This window comes from Mytilus galloprovincialis, chromosome 4 (assembly GCF_965363235.1).
Source record: "Mytilus galloprovincialis chromosome 4, xbMytGall1.hap1.1, whole genome shotgun sequence".
NCBI classification, from domain to species: Eukaryota; Metazoa; Mollusca; class Bivalvia; order Mytilida; family Mytilidae; genus Mytilus; species Mytilus galloprovincialis.
In genome coordinates this window covers 89,739,950-89,762,907 of record NC_134841.1, presented here as the reverse complement: position 1 = coordinate 89,762,907, position 22,958 = coordinate 89,739,950, and the positions used below count along the sequence as shown (strand labels likewise).

The 22,958-nt window shown below is 31.4% G+C and overlaps 1 protein-coding gene across 4 annotated transcripts in view; it reads right to left on the bottom strand.

The window, feature by feature from the left end:
- LOC143073342 (sodium/potassium/calcium exchanger Nckx30C-like) overlaps positions 1-22,958 on the bottom strand; it is a 98,902-nt gene that overhangs the window by 75,017 nt on the left and 927 nt on the right. For 2 of the 4 annotated variants that reach the window (XM_076248798.1, XM_076248803.1), the window contains one exon: positions 3,518-3,698. The gene's annotated coding sequence lies outside the window, so the exon portion shown is untranslated. Of the gene's footprint in view, positions 1-3,517; positions 3,699-14,144; positions 14,190-16,773; positions 16,813-22,958 lie in introns of those variants that run through there. The other 2 variants (XM_076248797.1, XM_076248796.1) reach the window with 2 other exon arrangements.

Genomic DNA, 22,958 nt, shown 5'->3' with positions numbered 1-22,958 from the left:
TCAGGAGGATGACATTTTACAGAAATAGTCATCAAGTCAGTAATCAGGAGGAGGACATTTTACAGAAATAGTCATCAAGTCAGTAATCAGGAGGAGGACATTTTACAGAAATAGTCATCAAGTCAGTAATCAGGTGGATGACATTTTACAGAAATAGTCATCAAGTCAGTAATCAGGAGGAGGACATTTTACAGAAATAGTCATCAAGTCAGTAATCAGGAGGAGGACATTTTTAACAGAAATAGTCATCAAATCAGTAATCAGGAGGATGACATTTTACAGAAATAGTCATCAAGTCAGTAATCAGGAGAAGGATATTTTACAGAAATAGTCATCAAGTCAGTAATCAGGAGGAGGACATTTTTAACAGAAATAGTCATCAAATCAGTAATCAGGAGGATGACATTTTACAGAAATAGTCATCAAGTCAGTAATCAGGAGAAGGATATTTTACAGAAATAGTCATCAAGTCAGTAATCAGGAGAAGGATATTTTTAACAGAAATGGTCATCAAATCAGTAATCAGGAGGAGGACATTTTACAGAAATAGTCATCAAGTCAGTAATTAGGAGGAGGACATTTTACAGAAATAGTCATCAAATCAGTAATCAGGAGGATGACATTTTAAAGAAATAGTCATCAAGTCAGTAATCAGGAGGAGGACATTTTTTAACAGAATTACGTCATTATGACATTTTTTAACAGAATTACGTCATTAGGACATTTTTTAACAGAATTACGTCATTAGGACATTTTTTTAACAGAATTACATCATTAGGACATTTTTTAACAGAATTACGTCATTAGGAAACATTTAACTAAAGTCAGTTCATTGATTACTTTTCTAAAAGACATTTTTGTCAACATCAACCTCTGTATTCTAATTATTGCAAGCATAAGTTGTGTAATTATTTAGAATATAATAACCATTCTAGAGAATAATTTATCAAATCTCATATTATTAGGTACAACAAATTAATCAGTTTCCATGACAATAAAGGAAAATTTATATTTTCCAAGGAAAAAACATCCTAATTGCATACTAAAGTAAAATCAATCTGTCAACATACATAATAATATGTAACAATAATCAAACATTATATCAATCTAGTAATCAAGTCAAACTTGCAAATCTACTATTCATATTGTTTTAATTAATCACTAAACTCCTCATTTTTACAGCCGATGACCATGAGGGCAATCCGGTGTATTGCTAGTATCGCCTAGATTTCCATTACGTAATATTCGTTTTGGGTTTTTAACCGATCTATAAACATGATAATTACACAGATATTAACGAGTGCAAAAAAGCATTCCTTATCGTTTGTTATAAATACATCTTTTCAATGAATATTTTTGTTTAGAACATAAATTAATAATATGAAAATGTTTTGTCCTGAAATAAGTAATAAATCATTGATAATATCTATGCAGACTTATCAAAAAGCTGTGTCAAAGCATGCGAAGGATATCTCAAAGAAAGTTTTGGGACACTCCCGGCAAGGACCAGTAACTCTGCATGGAAGATTGGTTTTTTTTTTGCAATAAAATATGAATGCCTACTCATATCCAATCTTTTAGAAAAGTCGAATTTACAGAAGGATGTCCACCATCAACTTGCACTGCACTATTATTACAAAAGTAGAATAGAATGATATACAAACGGATGAAAATTATATATACATGTACCTGTAATATAAATATGATATATAACAACAAACCAATGTATACTGATTTTATCACTTCAATTTAATAGTTATAATGGTGAGGTTGAATTTCCTGTCATTTATTCATCATCAACGCACGAACTTTAATGTCTCAGAAAAAAAATCTCTGTTTCAGGTATAGAGGTATGATTTTTTTCTGTGACAAGTGCTTTGGCCATCCACAAGAACTTGCGGTCATCCAATGTTCAGTGCTTCAGTACTTTGATTTTATTTACTGTCATATTTACCTATCTGTACCATTAAAAAAAGTATGATATGATTTCTGTGTGCAAAACAAATGTTTCTGTAATAACCTGCATCAATTACCCAGATGGCAAAACACATTAAATAAAAATTTAAATATCTCTAAGATCAATGTTGCTATGAGATCACTAACAATATTATTTTCTATAAAAAAAATCTACTCAAAGGGGACTCACTCTGTAAAATACCTGGTTGGCCCTCTTCCAAGACCTTACTGATGTAAGCCTTTGAAATAAACTTTACAAAATTTCAAAAATAAATGTAGGTTTGAGAGTTCAAAAATATTTTAATTTTCTATTATAAAATAAATAAATATCTCTTATCAAATTGATTGTTTCTGCACTGATTTTCAAACTTGTCTAAAACATTTCTGATAAATTAATCCTTTGATTTAAATTTCTTAAATATCTGGCAACTGGCAAGAATTGATTTTCATTTTGATTTTTGGTGTTTTACTGCCACTTTTAACCACCTTTTGGGGCTAATTCATGTATATGGCATCAGTTTTTTATTGGTGGAGGAAGCCAAGAATTGAACACATGAGTTATGATGCTTATAATGCAATTTTCTATAAAACTTCATTTTTAAGGGACATATTGACTGTAAAATGTTTGATATGAGATGATTTTCAAACTTGTCCCACACAAGGCTGATATAAACCTGTGATACAAATTTCATAGCAATCCTAAAAGAAATGTAGGCTTAAGGTGGTACCTAACACTACAGGGAGATAACTCGGTAAAGTCAGCTAAACATTTTAATAGTGTTGTGTTGTAAAAGGAATATTAAGCTTCTCAATGATCAAAATTGGTGTTTGTCAAACAGCTATATAACCTGTGTAATTTTCTGATAAAACGGTTGGTTCAAAATTTTTGAAATTTTTATATTTGTATTAAAGGGTCAAAATAAATAATTTGACAAAATTTTATGAAAATTAAACGAGCCAAATCAATTTTGGTGAAAGTGTTGGGTACCACCTTAAGAGTTCTTCCAATGCAAATTTTCCATATGATTAATATTCCCATGGGACATAACTCTTTAAAAATAGTTGATTGACACTGATTGACTGAACTTTAACCTTGATATAGATAGGAATGTTACATGTAAGAGCACTTATAATATAGGGTGTCTGTCTGTCCATTCATCAGGTATTTCTATGTTGGCAAGTACATAAGGACAAATATCTTTTTCCCCCTACCGCTGTCATTCAATATCATCTCATAAGTTGTTTTAAATCAACATAAGACATGTAAACTCATTTTTCATTATAATCCTTCAATTGTAAACAAATCATGCACAGAATCACAACCTAAGGATAGAAGAGTCATTGATAATGGATAAATATTCATTAAATGATTTTTTTTTTATTCATTTTTTTTAAGATTCATTTCTGTGATTAGAAAACAAAAAAATAAAATTACAGATTTTCATTTGGAAGTAATACATCTGAGACTTCTATTCCATTAGAATCAGGAAATAGGTCTTCCTAATTAATTTGTGCAATGAACACTTTTCTCTCCTGTGATTAATATAAACTATTTACTCACCTTATAATCTTATTTGTATCATCTTCCTCTGAGGCAATCACTGGATGGTGTAGCTAGTATAAGCGCTCTGTACAACTGGTGCTACAATAATAATTCAATCCTTAAAAAACCTTTCTGTAAATCATTGACACGGATACAGGAATTTCAGGTTTGCAGGTATTAAGCCACCTGTATGTCTTAGCTGAAATAAAGTAATTAAGTGCCCTAAACATTGATTAGAATTGATAATGATTATAGCAAGTTGATGACATTACCTTCTCAATAACCAATATTTTTATCAATATCCCAGACACTGATTATGGTGAAGTTAACTACTGTGAGATTAATCACATTTTAATACTTGTTTTCCCAATACACAATTCATTTTCAGTGAATTATAGGACAACAAAACTTTTAATGATTGGGAAGGTTTAAATTCCAAGTTATTGTTTCCAATGTATATACGTACATATATATTTAGGGGGGTTCAATAATTTTCACGTCAACACAACATGATAAATATATATACACAAGAGACAATAACTTGGAATTTTAACCTTCACAATCATAAAGAGTTTTGTTATCCTATAATTCACTGAAAATGATTCGTCCAGCTGCTTACTCTGGTTCTGAAATGCAACAATTTCATCTTCTCCACTCAAAAATATTTTTCTTTGACACAACAGCATCTACAAAGAACGGTGCCATATCAGCCGACCTCTATTGTAAACCTACAGATACACATCAATACCTTTCTCCCCAAAGCTGTCACCCTAAACACTGTACAAAAGTATCCCATACAGTCAAGCTCTCAGAGTAAAGTGGATTTGCTCCTCTGAGGAGGTTGTCACTAAACGGTTACTTGAACTTTGCATATTTTTTACCAAATGAGGTTTATAAGAAATGGGATATAGATAAGGGGTTTGCAAGTGCTTACAATAACAGCCTCAATGAACTATTACAGTACAAACAGAAGACACACAGGGAAATAGTTCCATTTGATTTAACATGCAATCCCACCTTTACTAACCTTTCACATGCCAATTGGCATATTATTGCATGCACCTTAAATCATCTTAGATCTTTCCAAAACCTCCTGTCTTAGTTTTTTGGAGAGCAGCAAGTATGAAAGACTTATTTGTTAGAGCTGATGTCTCCTCTAATAAAAAACAAGAGGCTCTTAGGAGCCTGAATCGCTCACCTTGATTTTTTGTCAAATTTCATTACAGTGTTTGAAAATGTAGTTTTTTGTCATACTTTCTATAAAAGCAAAAGAAAAAGGTGTTTGGTGTGAGATTTTGAAATTTGTTAGGTTTTCAAAAGGTGATTAACTACAGTTGACTTGAAGATGCTTACATCAACATTAATTAATCTGTTGCAAATAACTGTCTCATTGATATATTTGTATGACATACAAGATATGGTTCAGAAGTTTCAAAGGAGAAGATTTTTTAAAGTTTGAAAACATGATAAACAAATTGTGTAAAATTGTCTTTAAAGGGCAATAACTCGGTCAATTGACAGTTTTGGTTATATAAACTTATTTGTAGATCTTACTTTGCTGAAAATTTTTGTTGTTTACAGTTTATCTTTATCATCAATAATATTCAAGATGATAACCAAAAACTGCAAAAATTTCCATAAAATTACCAAATAAGTGGCAACAACCCAACAATGGGTCGTTTAATTCATCTGAAAATGTCAGGGCTGATAGAACTCAAGGACGTATAACTAACATACGTCCTTGTAGAACTTAACTAATAAACACTATTATCCCCTGTGATATTTGCTCTAACTGCTTTGGTTTTTGAAATATAAGCCAAAAACTGCATTTAACTCCTATGTTCTATTTTTAGCCATGGTGGCAATGTTTTTTGACAAAACAGAAAATAAAACACAAACTTTGTTTTAGACACCCTTAGGATCATTCAGCTAAAGTTTGTTTGGAATTGGTTCAGTGCTTTCAGAAAAGAAGTTTTTTAATGTTGGAAAACATGATAAACAAATTGTGTAAAATTGTTCTTAAAGGGCAATAATTCTTTAAGGGGTCAATTGACAATTTTGGTCATGTCAACTTATTTGTAGATCTTACTTTGCTGAACATATTTGCTGTTTACAGTTTATCTTTATCATAAATACTATTCAAGATAATAACAAAAACTGCAAAATTTCCTTAAAATTACCAATTTAGTGGAAGCAACCCAACAATGGGTTATTAGATTCATCTGAAAATTTCAGGGCTGATAGAACATTACCTTATGAACACTTTAACCCCTGTCATATTTGCTCTAACTGCTTTGGTTTTTGAAATATAAGCCAAAAACTGCATATTTTATGTTCTATTTTTATTCATGTCGGCCATGTTTTTTGACGAAACAGAAAATAAAACACAAACTTTATTCTAATTACCCTAAGGATCATTCAGCCTAAGTTTGGTTGGAATTGGTTCAGTAGTTTCAGAGGAGAAGATGCTTGAAATAGTTTACACCAGACGGATGACGACGGACAACGACGGATGCCAAGTGATGGCTAAAGCTCACAGTTCCTTTGGAACAGTGAGCTAAAAACCAAACAGAAAACAAAAACTATGAAGAAAAAATAAATATGGAAGACATTAAACAACAAAAAAAAACTTATTTGAAGAGGATCTGGCAAAAATTGAAGAGATGCCTGCAGAGGTATAACAAAGGTATGACTGACAGAAGGATGCAATGAAAGCAGTATTTCCTGAATCAGACATTGGAAGACTGTGTTATCCTATTATTGATACATTGTATATGATACAATAATTATATCAAAGAGAAGTGATTATGATTGCCCATGAGACAACTATCCACCATTCCAACCAAAGGATGTGGATGGGATCAACTACAGGTCACCTTAAAGCCTTCAACAATATTCAAAATTATTAGCTCACCTGGCCAAAAGGGCTGAGTGAGCTTTTCCCATCACTTGGCATTTGTCGACCCTTGGCGTCCATCGACCATCTTCATCCTTCATCGTTAACTTTTACAAAAATCTTCTCCTCTGAAACTACAGGGCCAAATTTAACCAAACTAAGCCACAATCATTATTGGGGTATCTGGTTTAAAAAATGTGTCCCGTAACCCGGACAACCAACCAAGATGGCCACCATGGCTAAGCAGGTGCTCCGCAGGGCGCAGCTTTATACGACCGCAGAGGTCGAACCCTGAACAGTTGGGGCAAGTATGGACAAAACATTCAAGCATGATACAGCTCTGAATTTGGATTGTGATCAAATTTTTGACATTACATGGTTTTTTTTAAACAAAACAAATGTCAAGATTTTACAAATCAATTAAAGATTTCTTCTTCAAACTTATTTAAATCTAAAATTAAATAGTTGACACAGCATAGGTTTCTGACACAGAATGAATGTGGTCTAATGAACTTAAAACATTTTTTTTGCCTTTGAGCAATTCACTATGCTGTTGAATATTAATCCTCTAAAAAAAATGTTTGAAGAAATTTTCTTTTTATTTATGAAATCTGAAATGAGAAAAATTTAACCCCCCCCCCCCCCCCCCCCCCCCCATTTTTTTTTTCACATCCCCGTTTCCCTTTTTCCAAAACTGATATCAATTCAAATTTCTAATGGAGTTTGCAACAATAACTACTCTTTTAAATACATCATAAAATATTAAAATGTAAAATAAAGTGCTTGTTATCACTGAATGGTAAAGATTGGTTGGTAGTAAAAGTGAATATACATTGTTTATTGTATAAAACAATAAAAAAAACTTCATCAGCAACATTTAATACTGGCAAATTTCCAATGAAGTTATTTACATAAAGTTATTGGCAAATAAAAATAGAAAATGACATCATAGTCATGTCTGGCAAATGTCCAACATACATTATCTAAAAACATTTTAGATAAGATAAGGAAAAAAAGCTTCATCAGCAACATTTTATATTGGCAAATTTCCAATGAAGTTATTTACATAAAGTTATTGGAAAATAAAAATAGAAAATGACATCATAGTCATGTCTGGCAAATTTCCAACATATATTATCAACTACTATTCTATACAAAGAAAGATAACTCCAATTGAAAATTAATTGCTATTGCACAATATTGTGCAATTAGATATTTCTTGCTATTGTGCAATACTGTGCAATTGAAAATTTCTTGCTATTGCACAATACTTGATATGGAATCCTGATTTGGACCAACTTGAAAACTGGGCCCATAATCAAAAATCAAAGTACATGTTTAGATAAAGCATATCAAATAAGCCCAAGAATTTAATTTTTTGTTAAAATCAAACTTAGTTTAATTTTGGACCCTTTGGACCTTAATGTAGACCAATTTGAAAACTGGACCAAAAATTAAGAATCTACATACACAGTTAGATTTGGCATATCAAAGAACCCATTTATTCAATTTTTGATGAAATCAAACAAAGTTTAATTTTGGACCCCCATTTGGACCAACTTGAAAACTAGGCCAATAATTAAAAATTTAAGTACATTTTTAAATTCAGCATATCAAAGAACCCCAAAGATTCAATTTTTGTTAAAATCAAACTAACTTTAATTTTGGACCCTTTGGACCTTAATGTAGACCAATTTGAAAACGGGACCAAAAATTAAGAATATACATACATAGTTAGATTCGGCATATCAAAGAACCCCAATTATTCAATTTTTGATGAAATCACACAAAGTTCAATTTTGGACCTTTTGGGCCCCTTTTTCCTAAACTGTTGGGACCAAAACTCCCAAAATCAAACCCAACCTTCCTTTTATGGTCATAAACCTTGTGTTTAAATTTCATAGATTTCTATTTACTTATACTAAAGTTATGGTGCAAAAACCAAACATAATGCTTATTTGGGCCCCTTTTTGGCCCCTAATTCATAAACTGTTGTGACCTCAACTTCAAAAATCAATCCCAACCTTCCTTTTGTGGTTATAAACCTTGTGTTAAAATTTCATTGATTTCTATTCACTTTTACTAAAGTTAGAGTGCGAAAACTAAAAGTATTCGGACGACGACGACAACGACGACGACGACGACGACGACGATGACACAGACGACGACGCCAACGTGATAGCAATATAGGACCAAAAAATTAAAATTTTTGCGGTTGTATAAAAATAGAAAATAGGGGTAAAATGTAGATTTTGGCTTATAACTCTAAAACCAAAGCATTTAGAGCAAATCTGACAAGTTGTTAAATTGTATATCAGGTCAATATCTATCTGCCCTCAAATTTTCAGATGAATTGGTCAACTGGTTGTTGGGTTGCTGCCCCCAAATTTTTAATTTTTAAAGAAATTTTTACATTTTTGGTTATTATCTTGAATACTATTATAGATAGAGATAAACTGTAAACAGTAATAATGTTCAGCAAAGTAAGATCTACAAATAAGTCAACATGACCAAAATGATCAATTGACCCCTTAAGGAGTTATTGCCCTTTAAAAGTCAATTTTTAACAATTTTCATTAATTTGTTAAAATTTGTAAATTTTTACAAAATAATTTCCTCAGTAACTAATGGGCAAAGTTCATTATAGATAGATATAATTGTAAGTGGCAAGAACGTTCAGTAAAGTAAGAACTTCAAACACATCACCATCACCAAAACACAATTTTGTCATGAATTCATCTGTGTCCTTTGTTTAATATGCACATAGACCAAGGTGAGCGACACAGGCTCTTAAGAGCCTCTAGTTTATTTTAATACACTGTCAATTCAGACATTATTGCAATGTTTTTATTACTGTATCAGGTTCACAGTTATAAAAAAACTCAAATTCATAATTTGAATAGTGATTTTCCATCATAAAATTTTTGTAATCGTGTTACTGATTTCACATTTTCCCAATAGTCAAGGATTTACATAAATAAATGAATGCATTAATTTCTAAATTTACAATATTAAGATGATCTAAACTATTTCTGGCCATGCAATTGTGACGTCTGAATGCAAGTCCTAATAAGTGCTATGTAAGCAGTTATGTATTATTCATATATAATGTCTGTATGTTCATCATTTGGAAGTTTTCAATTCTACTAAATATTCTAATTAATAAGCAATGAATATGGATTCTTGCTAAAAATAAGACAAATGAATGAACAATTTGTTATTATAAAATGCTGACCTCACAGAGAATTAAAAAAAAACAAAGAAAAAAAACTTATAATGCTTGATTGCTCAATTATATCTTTCCCATGGGCTTCGATGGGCTTCATGTCTATATTCCTATCATTGCTTCTACATTTAATTAGCTTAAAATGAGAAAGCTTGGTGAAAATTTCTTCCTATAGAGTTAGAAAAGCTTAGAAAAACAGAAGAAATATGATCTTCAATCAAAATCAGTGAAGCATGTCTCTTATCAATCAAAACAGAGTATGTCCAAAGGTCTGACAATAGTTTCAAATCCCTCTGGCCTTGATTTGGGATTTTGTTAAATGGAAATAAAAAACAAAAAACAAAAAAAATATCAAGATATTAATCTTGCCAAGTTTTGTGCAAACTAATCGAGTAGTTTCAGTGAAAAAATAATTATGACCTTCAATATGGTTCATCTGGAATCCATTCATAACGACTAAAAAGGCAGCATATTATTGACTGGCATTCGTATATTCTATATTATAGTACAGCAAACCACAACAACAACCAACCTGCAGGGGAAAGCTTTATACGACTGCAGAAGTTGAACCTTGAACAGTTGGGGCAAGTATGGACACAACATTCAAGCTTGATACAGCTCTGAATTTGGATTGTGATCAAATTCTTGGCATAACATGAGTTTCTGACACAAAACAAATGTCAAGATCTAATATTGTGCAATTAAAGAATTCTTCTTCAAACTTTTCAAAAATTTGGAATTTGAGAAATTTGGAAAAAAAATTGATAACTATTACCATCCCCCTTTTTTTGCAATAAGTCCCAAACCCGACATTTCTTTATACACTATTTACTAGTAGTGTAAGGGAGGTAGATCCGAAAACATACCAAACATTGTATTTCAAATGTTTTTGAATTACCTCCCTTACAATGTTTTTAAATTGTCTTGCATGTAATTGTCCATTGACCAGAAAAACCTAGTGTCCACCCTTTTATGCCCTTAATTCCCTTTTTTGCCCCTAATTCCTAAACATTTTAAGCCATAACCCCCAAAGTCAATACTAACCATCCCTTACTGGAAACTTGTGGTATAATTTCAGAGATATTCATCCACTTAAACACAAGTTATTGTTTGAAAACTACAAAAATGCTTATTTTGGGCCCCCTTTTTGGCCCCTTATTGCTAAACTATTGGGACCATAACCCCCAAAATCAATCCCAACCTTCCTTTAGTGGTATTAAACCTTCTGGAAAAAATTTATAGAGATCCATTTTCCAAATCTAAAGTTACTGTCTGGAAACTAAATGCAACTTAGGACGACCACAATGACGACACAGACGGCAATGACATGATACCATTATACCACTTGGTCGTATAAAAACTGACCACTCCTCTGATAGACAAAGAAGAACAAAGCACAAAAACCAACAACTGTTACCTCCTTCAACAGACAAATAACAAAAACCACAACAACAACAAACAACTGATCACTCATCAATCATTAAAATAACAACTAACTGATCACTCTTCTAGCAGACAAATTACATAAACAAGAACAACAAAAACAACCAACAATTGATCACTGCTCCATCAGACAAATAATACCAAAAACAACAACCAAATACTGATCACTATACAGCAGACACAACATACATAAACAACAACAATAACAAACAACTTATCACTCATCTAACAGACAAATCAAATAAACAACAACAATAAACAACAACTGATCACTCCTCCTACAGACAAACATTTACAAAAACCAACAACTGATCACTCATCTAACAGACATATTGAATAAACAACAACAATAAACAACAACTGATCACTCCTCCTGCAGACAAACATTTACAAAAACCAACAACTGATCACTCATCTAACAGACAAATTAAATAAACAACAACAATAACAAACAAATGATCACTCCTCCTACAGACAAACATTTACAAAAACCAACAACTGATCACTCATCTAACAGACAAATTAAATAAACAACAACAATAACAAACAAATGATCACTCCTCCTACAGACAAACATTTACAAAAACCAACAACTGATCACTCATCTAACAGGCATAATTGAATAAACAACAACAATAACAAACAAATGATCACTCCTCCTACAGACAAACATTTACAAAAACCAACAACTGATCACTCATCTAACAGGCATAATTGAATAAACAACAACAATAAACAACTTATCACTCCTCAATCGTACAAATAACAACAACCTACAACTGATCACTCCTCCTACAGACAAGTTACATAAACCACAACAATAAACAACTTATCACTCCTCAATAGACTATTTGCCAATTCCCTTAATTGACCCTGTAATTAGAGATCCCTCATTCAGTTGTCTCCCTTATGAGGGACATTAATTTTCATTTATAACAAGCAAATTTACCTGTGCGTAATGTGAGTAATATTTAAGGCTTTCAAATCTTTTAATTACAGTAATTTGTTGTTCATCTAAATACTTTTGACATCAGAAATAATTTTTTATGAAAAATTAGTTAAACCGTCTATACATCACTTTCAATTCATCATACTTTGCATTGGCAAAAGCCAATTTTGTCCGGTAAGGAACCAGTCTACGATTGGAAGGGAAGAAATTTCTTTAAAAAGTGTGTATTATAACAGAATCAAATCGGTAATTGGCAAATGGACTATTGTACAAATAACAACAAACAACAACAAACAACAATTGATTACTCATCATCATACAAATAATAACAACCAACTACTGATCAATACTCCAACAGACAAATAACAACTTACCACAACAAAAACCTACACATGGTAGTTATGATGGTACATATAGACTGACTTGTTGCAGGCATTACATGTGGTAGCTTTAGCACCCATATGGTAATAATCTTATTCTGTTAGACATGATATTAGTGTAATATTGCAAGTGTCCTAACATTAAAATTGAAGCTACCTTGTTATATAAATAAGGCACATAAAACTAATTCATTTAAAATCAAAATAATGTATCCTTTGAAGTTTGTCTGGTTAGTTAGTGTTTAATTCAACTTTATCAACTTATCTCTACAAATTTGCATTATAAACTCAGGGTACACATCAATTACAAGTTCCTGGACTTTACCACAAACACTCACAGACATATGCAAAAATTACTTTTTGTCACTGATATAAAATGTTTACTGTTGTGACAAAACTTTTGTTTTTTAGGAATACAAGTTATTTTCTTCAATGGAGATCATCTGAAAAGATATGTCATACATGTACATAAATATAACTTGATATACATTAACCCTGCCTGAAGGACATATAGACCTTAAGACCCATTGAACATTGAAGCTATCCTATTACTCATGTTAAGTGAGCAATTTACATGACAAAAAAACAATACAGATTTTTAAGCAGTCGCTAAAACTTTAAAATAAGGTAAAGTACAATGGACATTTGACAGACAGATATTCAAGACACAGTGCATCCGAGTCTACCACCTTCTAAAATATAAAGTTGTAAAATCTATATGGTAAATAGAGTACGCCATCAGTGGCGGATCCAGGGGGGGGGTTCCGGGGGTGCGCACCCCCCCTTTATTTTTGCCGATCAATGCATTTGTATCGGGACATATGTTTTGCACCCCTTTGCACCCCCCCTTTGCCCTGGGTTAGCACCCCCCCTTTCGAAAATTCCTGCATCCGCCCCTGCGCCATTACCACAAGATAAGCATTGCTATGTCTCATATTCTGCTACTTTCTTTGCAGGCGATACAAAACTAGTACATATTTTTTTTCTATGTTTATACTCATATGAAACTTCAAATTACCAAAAATTATTTATATGTTTTTTTAAACTATATGGCTAGTTTTTATTAAAAAATTTATGAACATACATTTTTTTCTCAAGAAAATTCCATAATTTGTCCAAAAGAAGAACTTTACTTTTTTTTATTTGCTGACATGTTTTCCATATGCAGCGTGACCTTTCTCATAAAAATCTGGTGATCACAATATGCAAGTGTGAATTGAAAACCATCGTAACCATTGCTCCGTTATCAAGATAAACTATATCTTATCGTACCTGTTATACACATGCTTACCTGAATATCCATGATTCTTTGTTGATTGTTTACAAACGGGTGACAATCGTTAAACTTCAGTTTCAAAACATGATCATTAATTAGCTGCAATATTTTCACAACAACACTGACCAGACCAATTGAAATAATTTTTTGACAATTATAAAAAATTTATGCAAAAAAAAGATAAAATTGTGCACAGTAGACTTAGTTTATGATATATGTATGCATTGGTTCAGGAATTGGATTAACATTATTTTTCACCAGTCACTCGTTTCATATGACTTTAACTGTTTGTCCTGATTGAGAAATTGCTTACTAAACATTTAACATTAACCCTTCTGTTCTTGAAGCAAATGTTATTAACAATTGTGTAAATCATACAAAAATGTCCCACATAAAACAAGATATAGAATGAAAAGTAAAACTAACATCCACTGTATAACTCTGACTTAACCATTGTTTTAATAAGTGTACTTACAAGTGTCTGAAGTTCAACATGTCAACACTGAATAGTACTTCAAATCTACAATCCAACAAATACTTTTTACAACAAGCAAAATAAAGTTTTTTTCACATTTCCAATATACATATTTTATTCTTAATGATAGCTTACCCATATAATACAATTTTCCTTCTGCTTTCGTTATAATATCACAAGTATTTAAACTTATTTACTATAGGAAATAGGTAAAGTAGGGGCTTGCATAAATGAATATTATTGACAATTTATGAAATTGGAGTCACTTAAGAATTTAAAATTAATATGCATAGAGAAATCCTTTAAAAAAATCTATTTTTTCATGAACTATTGTATTCATTTATTTAAATACTATTTGGTGACTATCTACATTCAATGATGAGAAATCATTAAGTGATGGGAAAATAATTTTAAATAAAAAACCTTGACAGTTTTGTAAACCTTTAAATGTTTATGGTTTGAATAATTTGAACAGCTTATGAGGAAAATAGCTTTTTTCTAATAAACTAAGGCATTGCCAATATTTCATACAGAATAATAAACATTGCATAAAACATTTCTGGTCTGTATGTAATTCATACATATAGAGTAAATAACCATGACATGTTCAAGTGTATGATATATACTCCTTCCCATCAATGACAAAATAACCCTTGGGTCTGAATGGAAATTAATGTCCATCAACCCTAACAACAAGTCAGCTCTCACAAACATTCTTAATGTCTTGAAAAACATGTCAATCAAACATTACAAATAGGTTTTCAAAAGATCTAGAATTCAGTTGCCCACCGGGTGCATAAGCTGAGTGGCAATTTTTATGGGTTTGGAGTGGGAAAACATTTACTGTTTATTTTTGGTGATGAAGAAATTGTAAACTCTGCTGACAATTTATGTAAATTTACAAAAATATTCTTTTAAATGATCTTGACATTTGACCTACTGATCTCAAAATCGCAAGGCCTCTTTTTCTTAGTTAGGGCCATTTCAATCCTTAGTTAGGCAAAGGTAAAAATACAAATAACCCAGGCGAAAAACCATAATGCTTGACCCAATCAGTCTACAGCATTGCTGCTCTGACCTTGACCTATTGACCTAAAATCAATAGCTAACTCCAATGGGGCATTATCAAGTTTGGTTAAAAATGAAAAAATTATTCGATAAATTATCTGGAATCCAAATTTCGCCAAAATTTCATTATAAAAGAAAATGTAGGTAATACAGTGTATGTAAATACAACCATATACCCGTAAGTTTTGTAACCCAATTTGTTTACGTTGCTGATGATCAGTGACAATCAGTCATTTCTAGTGTTTTCATTAACTACTGTTTTGACTCTATTATATCTTATAAATTTGGCCATGGTGTTGTATGTAATTTTATTATAACTGGATGATAATTTCCTTATTTTATTTTGTTCCCTTGTAAAAACTTAGATATTAGAAAGTCTGAGTTATTTATACAGTCAGGATCCTACTTCGTCAGAATTATCTCCCCATTACGCCAGTTCATATTTTACAATCGTAGAAATGGAAGCCATTGTAGGGATGACGCGCTACCAATTTTGCTCATGGAAACCGATAAATTTATCCACATTGCACCATTACGATCCTTATATATCAGTTGTATTTTAAAAGACAAATGTATCAACTAGCTACAGAGCATCAGTTAATGATCTTGTCTGCATTGATTCAACTTAAAACTATTGTCTGATCGGTTGTCAGGTGGAATTTTCGAAAATTCATAGACATTTAAAAAAATTCTAATTAAAAATTTCGTGGAAGGGCAGACTAGATTTTTTTAGTGTATAAAGACTATAAACCCTTGTTTTCACACACAAAAAATTATATTTTTTAAAAGATATGCATTTTCATCATCCAACTTGAAAGACTGTCGTCAAGTACTTTCATTAAAAAATAGCTATTCGAACACACCTTCTCTGTTTTTGTGACTCATTAGATAGGTATTTCACTTGACCCGTATATATCATCTTTTAGTACTGTTATTTTTTTGTGTTATAAAGTCAATCTGTAGCTTTGATATATAAAAATAATAGAATCTGAAGCGAGACGATGTATGAAATAATCTTACTTTGTACGATATCAAGACAAAATATTCAATTCAAACACGCCCTAACATAAAAAGGTGCACTCGATTTTCTCTTTTCGATATAATTGTTACCCATTTTTAGGAATTTTTTCTTGAGTAACATAATGGAAGGGCAGACACGAAAATTTTTGAACTAATAGATTGATATGTTATAGGTCCGTGGTAATTTTTTCAAAAAAATCGGAGGTTATGCATTTTCTTCATCCAACTTGAAAGATACCCATGTCGTCGACTTGAAATCTAATTGTTCTGCTTAACTATGTACTAGATAAATTGAAAACTTATGCAAATGGTGTTTTTAAAATAAAACACCTCGTAATTGAAAAGAAAATTGTAATTTTCTTTGTTTCTATTAACTTTTAAAAATTTTGTCACTATAGTAAACAATACAGTACACATTTATTGCCTTCTCTAACAAAGAGCTTCGATTCTTTTGTTCTATTTCAACCGGGTTTCCGACTGTTATATATCTTCCAAAGGCTAAAAGCTGGGTTGCAGTTTGAAATTGAGAATCTACTATTACCTTATAACTGTGTGGAATGTTTAGTTAGTAACTTCTAGTGACAATATCTTCAAAACAATTCTACAATTGACAATGTTCATATTAATAAATAATTGGAACAGATTGATTTTTTACGCTTCTATATATTGAATTTCAATATTAGTAATTCATCAGGTAATATAATGATTTAAGTATATCCTTCAATTACAATGATATACCTCTAGAGTGATAAAAAGCTAGAATTGATAAACATTGTACACAAAATGGAAATATTGCATTAAATTTGGTTCAGCAACAATTACAATTTAGAAGGCCAATTGCAACATGCAATTGATGATACCACTCACATTTCAGTCAATTCATAGAATTTCAAATAGATCATTATAATTTTGAAGATGGACAAAAAAATTGTGTTAAAAGTTGTAAAGAAGCAACAACCCTTGCAAAAGGATTGATGATTTCAATCAATTGATCTATTTGTAGATCTTGTGAACCTATGTTCATTTTTTTTTAGTTTCATTTCTTCAAGTATAAGTTTTTGAGACATTATGCGAAAAACTAAAACTGATCAAATTTTATCATTTAGAGTCAATAACTCCTATTATTAGATTCATTAATTTTTGTGGGTACCAATTTTCGTGGATTAAGGATATTTTCTACATACAATCATATATACAATTTGTAATTTATTGGACATTCGAGTTTGTGGTTCCTAGGTAACTACAAAATCCATGATAATTGGTATCCAATGAATAATAATAAATCCACAGTATTGATATATTGTAGATTATATCTTGTTCATCATTTGTTGTTATATTCCCTACAAGAAAAAAAACAACATATACATTCTTGTTCTTGTATCTAACACTTTTCAAGATACATGTTAAAATTGACCCCTAAAAATTGGTAAAAAGTATCATCAAAGGGGCAATAACTTCAATAAGGAGTGAAAAATGATTGAAAATTCTGTTTAAATAGTATAAAAAGACATTGGTTTAGCATAATCAAAAAGAGTCTCTAATTCCCATCAATTTTTCAATAGTGTAATAAGACCTACAGTAATGCAAAGAACTGGAGTAGTCATAAAACAATATTCCAATGATCTTCCTAGTCTACATTGTGGATCATTATCAAATACAGATCAAGGTTACATCATTAGAAAAAAAGCCTTCATTGTTAGAGAAAATGCATGCACTGATGCAGTATAACTATTCCACATGTTACAGATTTGTAAATATAGATTTGGTCCAAATGAAAAATCTAACAATAATTCGTACTATAGAAGATTGAAAAACATAAGCATAACAAGAGGCTGTCACAACGACAGCAAACCGGATTTATTAACATTTATTTGTGTCCTGGCAATATCACAAGAACCATTACTGATGAATGGTGAAAGTGAAAATCGTCAATATCAAATTTGAGCTCCATTTTGTCATCAGTATCAACATATTAAAATTTGAAAAGCTTAGATTGAATGATTCATGAGTAAATGCAACAACGTGAATGGAAACACCATTTTACGATCTTTCAAGAACCACAACTCCTGAACAGTAAAAGTCAAAATCGTCATTATTGAACTTGACCTCCATTTTGTCATCAGTAACAACATATAAAAATTTCAAAAGCTTTGGTTGAATGATTCATGAGAAAATACACGGACACGACTGGAAACACCATTTTTCAATCTTTCAAGAACCATAACTCCTGAACGGTAAAAGTCAAAATCGTCATTATTAAACTTGACCTCCATTTTGTCATCAGTAACAACATATTAAAATTTGGGAAGCTTTGGTAGAACAGTTCATGTGTAAATGCACGGACACGACTGGAAACACCATTTTTCAATCTTTCAAGAACCATAACTCCTGAACGGTAAAAGTCAAAATCGTCATTATTGAACTTGACCTCCATTTTGTCATCAGTAACAACATATTAAAATTTGGGAAGCTTTGGTAGAACAGTTCATGTGTAAATGCATGGACACGACTGGAAACACCATTTTTCAATCTTTCAAGAACCATAACTCCTGAACGGTAGAAGTCAAAATCACCATTATTGAACTTGACCTTCATTTAGTTGTCAGTAACAACATATTAAAATTTTAAAAGCTTTGGTTGAACGGTTCATGAGTTAATGCACGGACAACATTTGATTGCCGCCTGCCCGCCCGACCAGCCGCCCGGCCGCCCGCCGTACATCCCCAAATCAATAACCGACATTTTTGTCACAAAAATCCGGTTAATAAAAATTGTTACTTTGTATGCAATGATTATCATCTTGAATCTAATTTGGCAGCAAAATTCAACCATCATATTTTAGCTGATGCAAGACAATTCCAAGAGGATAATCAAAACAAATTCAATGTTTGAATTGGGGTTGTAAACTATTTGAAATTTTAAAGAAAATAAATTGTCAGGTTTGTATCAGGTGTTACAGAATGGAAATAACTATCCAAGCAGACAAATGATCATGTGATCAAAAAACCATAGTAACTATTCAACAGGACTCATAGTTCTATTCCCTGCATCCTTCATAACAAATAACCTTATTTAACTATTCAACCATACAGGACTCATAGTTCTAGTCCCGGCATCCTTCATAACAAATAACCTTATTTAACAATTCAACCATACAGGACTCATAGTTCTAGTCCCGGCATCCTTCATAACAAATAACTTTATTTAACTATTCAACCATACAGGACTCATAGTTCTAGTCCCGGCATCCTTCATAACAAATAACCTTATTTAACTATTCAACCATACAGGACTCATAGTTCTAGTCCCGGCATCCTTCATAACAAATAACCTTATTTAACAATTCAACCATACAGGACTCATAGTTCTAGTCCCGGCATCCTTCATAACAAATAACTTTATTTAACTATTCAACCATACAGGACTCATAGTTCTAGTCCCGGCATCCTTCATAACAAATAACCTTATTTAACTATTCAACCATACAAGACTCATAGTTCTAGTCCCGGCATCCTTCATAACAAATAACCTTATTTAACTATTCAACCATACAGGACTCATAGTTCTAGTCCCGGCATCCTTCATAACAAATAACCTTATTTAACTATTCAACCATACAGGACTCATAGTTCTATTCCCTGCATCCTTCATAACAAATAACCTTATTTAACTATTCAACCATACAGGACTCATAGTTCTAGTCCCGGCATCCTTCATAACAAATAACCTTATTTAACTATTCAACCATACAGGACTCATAGTTCTATTCCCTGCATCCTTCATAACAAATAACCTTATTTAACAATTCAACCAAACAGGACTCATAGTTCTAGTCCCGGCATCCTTCATAACAAATAACCTTATTTAACTATTCAACCATACAGGACTCATAGTTCTATTCCCTGCATCCTTCATAACAAATAACCTTATTTAACAATTCAACCATACAGGACTCATAGTTCTAGTCCCGGCATCCTTCATAACAAATAACCTTATTTAACTATTCAACCATACAGGACTCATAGTTCTATTCCCTGCATCCTTCATAACAAATAACCTTATTTAACTATTCAACCATACAGGACTCATAGTTCTATTCCCTGCATCCTTCATAACAAATAACCTTATTTAACAATTCAACCATACAGGACTCATAGTTCTATTCCCTGCATCCTTCATAACAAATAACTTTATTTAACAATTCAACCATACAGGACTCATAGTTCTAGTCCCGGCATCCTTCATAACAAATAACCTTATTTAACTATTCAACCATACAGGACTCATAGTTCTATTCCCTGCATCCTTCATAACAAATAACTTTATTTAACAATTCAACCATACAGGACTCATAGTTCTATTCCCTGCATCCTTCATAACAAATAACCTTATTTAACAATTCAACCATACAGGACTCATAGTTCTATTCCCTGCATCCTTCATAACAAATAACTTTATTTAACAATTCAACCATACAGGACTCATAGTTCTAGTCCCGGCATCCTTCATAACAAATAACCTTATTTACATGTACATGTACAGGCCACAGAGAGACACATTATTAATCATTTCATTGCTATTCAGAAATCGTAAGAAATTCTTATTCATTGTAGTGAACAACAAAATACTGTAACCAACTAATTTTCGCAAGCAGTTTATTTTTGCGACTTTCACGAGTAGAAAAATAACGCAAATATAAATAGTCGTGAATATGTATTACTTGGATCTTTCCATATTAAATTACATCAGTTTAATTAGAAAATCATGAAATTAAATAGCCGCGAAGTAAACTAGAAATTATTTTAAAGTATCCGCGACAGTATAGACCTACAGAATACAGATCGGCTATTAGAGATAACTGTTTTGCATAAGGAATAATAATTTATTGATGTTTGCTTTATGTCCAATGGATTTAGTAAACAGACTAATTACAAAATGTTTACTTCTTGTATATCATAAATAAATTACTTCAACTTTAAATACAATGAAATAATTTATGAAACAAAAAATTATTCCGATAATCTAAATGATTTTAATAAAATAAAAAACAGCTATGAATGCATGTGATTTATAAATAATCAAAAAGGAAAAAACTACACATTCCAAAATTACAGGTTAACACAAATTAGAAGTATAAATACATGTAGGATAAATAATATTTGGAATGGAAAAAAGAAAAATATATATTAGATTGAATGATTGATTGATTTTTGGTTACTTAGCATCCAGTGGCAAATATTTCATGCATGTTAGATAAATATTAGAAGGGAACCTTTCAATAGCTACTAAAGTCTTTAAGATAAACATGATAATTTCTTATCTTTATGCAATGAAATTAATGTAAAGATGTACATTTTTTATTCTGCAATTGCCAACTCCCCATTTTTATTCTGTTAGTTTTGAGGAAAACTTACTTGAAAATATCACTGATTTAGTGACTTATCCAAAAGTTGAATTATAAAATTTGTTTAATAAGCAAATTAGGAAAATGTATGGAGTAGACTGTATATTGTCACAAGGGAAGTAACTCTTGTTTATTTTCACAAAAAAGACCAGAATGCAAGAAATTTTTTAAGTTACCTGGCATTTTTTACTTAAAATACTTTTTTTTTTCATGTTTTGTATATAAGATAATAAGACAACTAACCCCTGGCCTTGCGTTAGGTGTGAACAACTACAAAATTATTAAGATTTAAAAGAAATTATACCCCCTGAAAATGCAGCAAAATAAAGACTTGATTCTGAACAATTGTTAGAAATTTCCACAGAAAATGAAGAAGGTGTCTTTACTGATTATTGTGATTTTTCGTTTCCTGAATTTCATGTTAGTCAAGTTCTCCTATTTCACACATTTTATAAAACTAGCTAGGGAAGGAGTACTTTTCGATTTCTTTTAAATAAGTCTCACCATTTTTCTCTATCTTTTTCAAGATGAAAAATCACTCCTCCCTATGATTCTGAAGTAGTGGGAGCCCTGTACCTGATTGCAGCCAGCAGTTTTTACCAGCATGTTTAGTTACTATGGCAAATGCCAACAAATGATTTATAAAAGTACAAAGGTTCTTAGATATAAAACACATATAATGAGAGACCATTTAAATTTTTCAGATTTCTTGGTATATCCAAGACCAAGGTCCAAGTTAAATATTAACATACATGTACATGTAGATCAGAACTATCGCTTTCTCAGGGTTTTCTGAATTATAATTTATAAATTTTGATTATTGCAATGATCCCTCCACTACAATGTATTTTTTTGCAATGTCTGTGTAAGTCCCAAGACAAGAGCCTGTAATTCAGGTGTTATCATTTGTTGCTACAAATGTACATGTGAACTACATGGACCTATTGAACGTATTAATTTTTCATTCATTATTTTGTAAATAAATTACGCCTTTAGTTGTCGTTTTTTGTTTTTTTTTTCATTTGTCATTTCAGGGACTTGAACAGGATTGGCTTTGCTCATTGTCACAGGCCGAAAGGAAGACCTATAGTTGTTAATTTCTGTGCCATTTGCTCTCTTTTAGAGAGTTGTGACTCATTGACAATCAATTTACCACATCTTCTTATATTTCTAAATGTATATATTTAATTAATAAGAGTAACAAGAAGGAACTCCATCTTTTGTTAATATGTGTGAACAAGACAAGTTTAGTTTCATTTTGAAAAGTAATGATATGGACATTAGTACTGTAAGTGTAGCTGGAATAAGTGATATGTATGATT